Genomic DNA, 2336 nt, shown 5'->3' on the forward strand with positions numbered 1-2336 from the left:
CTCTCCTGGGCAAGTCCCTAGCAAGTTTGCTGGCGTGACAGTTTCACCTTAAAAGCCTTCAAACTCCTCTTCATCATCTGATATTAAAAGTTCATCAACGACATCTTGGTGCCATGATAGGGATGATAGGGGTTTGACTGGTCGACATTTTCTATGCTGTACTGTACAATGGGGCAGTATTGTGGTTGGCTGTTGGCTGTATACAAAGCCTGATTTGATTGGTCCCTGCTCCCTGTTTGCCCGCCCTGTCACTATAGCAGTCTGGTCCACCCTTGCATCAGCATCTCCCTGGGACCTCACTAGTGCGCAAGTGCGAGCTCTTCAACATTCTAACAGGCACCATGATAGCGCAAAATCGCGAATCTTCAATGCATATGTAAAGAAATATACGGTAACCCGAATTTACCACACTCGCAAAATCGCACACAGCCAACCATACACCCAGTATGGTATCGCGATTCGTGATTTTGCGCTATCATACTGGGTGTATGGTCGGCTGTGTGCGATTTTGCGAGTGTGGTAAAATCGCATAACAGCAAAATCGCATAACAGCCGAGCGTACACCCAGCAGCGCTGCTGATGCCTGAACGGTATGTGGAATGAAGTGGGCGGGCATCGGGAGGCCACTATGGCACGGGGCAAGCACTATGGGCAGTCTATCTGAAGTGTACCTGGCGTATAAGACGACCCCCCACTTGGAGGCATATTTTTCAGGGCCAAAAAATCGTCTTATACGCTGGCAAATACGGTAAGTGGCGGCAGCAACAGAATATGTCTGAAGAGCAAGTACTGGTACAACATACCTTTGAAGCCGTAAGAAGCCAGCGTCGTTGACAACAGGGAAATGGCGAATAGCGATGTTAAAATAGTTCTTCTAATTAATGTCCTTTCAACGTGCACAAATCTGTGCACTGGGCCACTAGTTTAAATTATAAAAACCCACCAAACTCTTTTGATTTCAAGATGGTCTTGCATGTATCTAAAGTTATGTTTTGACATTCCCATTCTGTATGTAAAATATGGTACTTAGTTCATAATTCAGATTTTCAGTGAACAGAGGCTCAAGAGCAGTGGTCACCAACCGGTGGTTGGTGAGGTCCGAAAGGTTGGCGACCGCTGCTCAAGAGTATTTAACTCATACATTAAAACTACCTATTAACCCATAAAGCCAAAATGGTAATACTCTAGTTGACTGAGCATCAGGGTAAACTCTAGTTTTAATACAACTTTAAACTTTGCTCTGATCCTATAGTGCTTCCCTTTGTCCTTGGTAGCACAACACAGATAATCAGAGTCATAAGAGGCTCAATTAAAATCTTCCTTTGTAGCTGGAAGCCAAGGAGAGACACAAGTGCAAGTCTTTGGGCTCTCAGCTAGTGTACCCCTTCTTCCTGCCAAGCCCAGGGATGCAGGAGCGTCTAGACCAGCGGTTCTCAACCTGTGGGTCGTGATCCCTTTGGTGGTCAAACGACCCTTTCACAGGGGTCGCCTAAGACCATCCTGCATATCAGATACTTACATTACAATTCATAACAGTAGCAACATGACAGTTATGAAGTAGCAATGAAAATAATTTTATGGTTGGTCACAGCATGAGGAACTGTATTTAAAGGGCCAGAAGGTTGAGAACCACTGGTCTAGACACTATGAGGATGAGAGCCAAATGCAAAGGAGGGTGAAGCAGGAAAATAGGAGGTGCCTATTAGGGGTCCCCGATGACACCCTTATATGACTGCCCTGAACATGCAGGGACTACTTCCAGATTCAAAAGAAAAACAAAACCTCTAAGGCACCCTGTGCTTGTGGCCAAACACTATCTTAATATTGATCCTGAAACAACTGCCTTTTTTTTTTAATCCTCACCCAAGGATATTTTTTTCATTGACTTTTAGAGAGAGTGGAAGGGAGAGAAGTGGGGGGAGGGAAGAGACACATCAATGTTGAGAAAGACACATCCATTGGCTGCCTCCTGACCGGGCTGGGGATCAAACCTGCAACAGAGGTACGTGCCCTTGACCAGAACTGACCCTTTGGTCCTGAAGATGGTGCTCTAACTGCTGAGCCAAACCAGCCAGGGCACAACAGCCTCTTAAAATAAAGGGCGAACACTTAAAGGTGTGATAGATATAGCAGTCAGTAACTTATGTCCAAAGGACTCAAGGCACTTCCTGAAATCTCATTTATAACTTTAACATACCAGGAAATACGTGGTCTCATATGTTTTTGGAAGAACCCACATAATAGCTACTTCTGTCAGCCAAATAATGAAAACTTCATAAATGCTAAAAACCTGCCAGCTATAGAAGTGAATGTCACATAAGGATGGATAAGAGAGT

This window comes from Myotis davidii, unplaced genomic scaffold (genome assembly GCF_000327345.1).
Source record: "Myotis davidii unplaced genomic scaffold, ASM32734v1 scaffold223, whole genome shotgun sequence".
NCBI classification, from domain to species: domain Eukaryota; kingdom Metazoa; phylum Chordata; class Mammalia; order Chiroptera; family Vespertilionidae; genus Myotis; species Myotis davidii.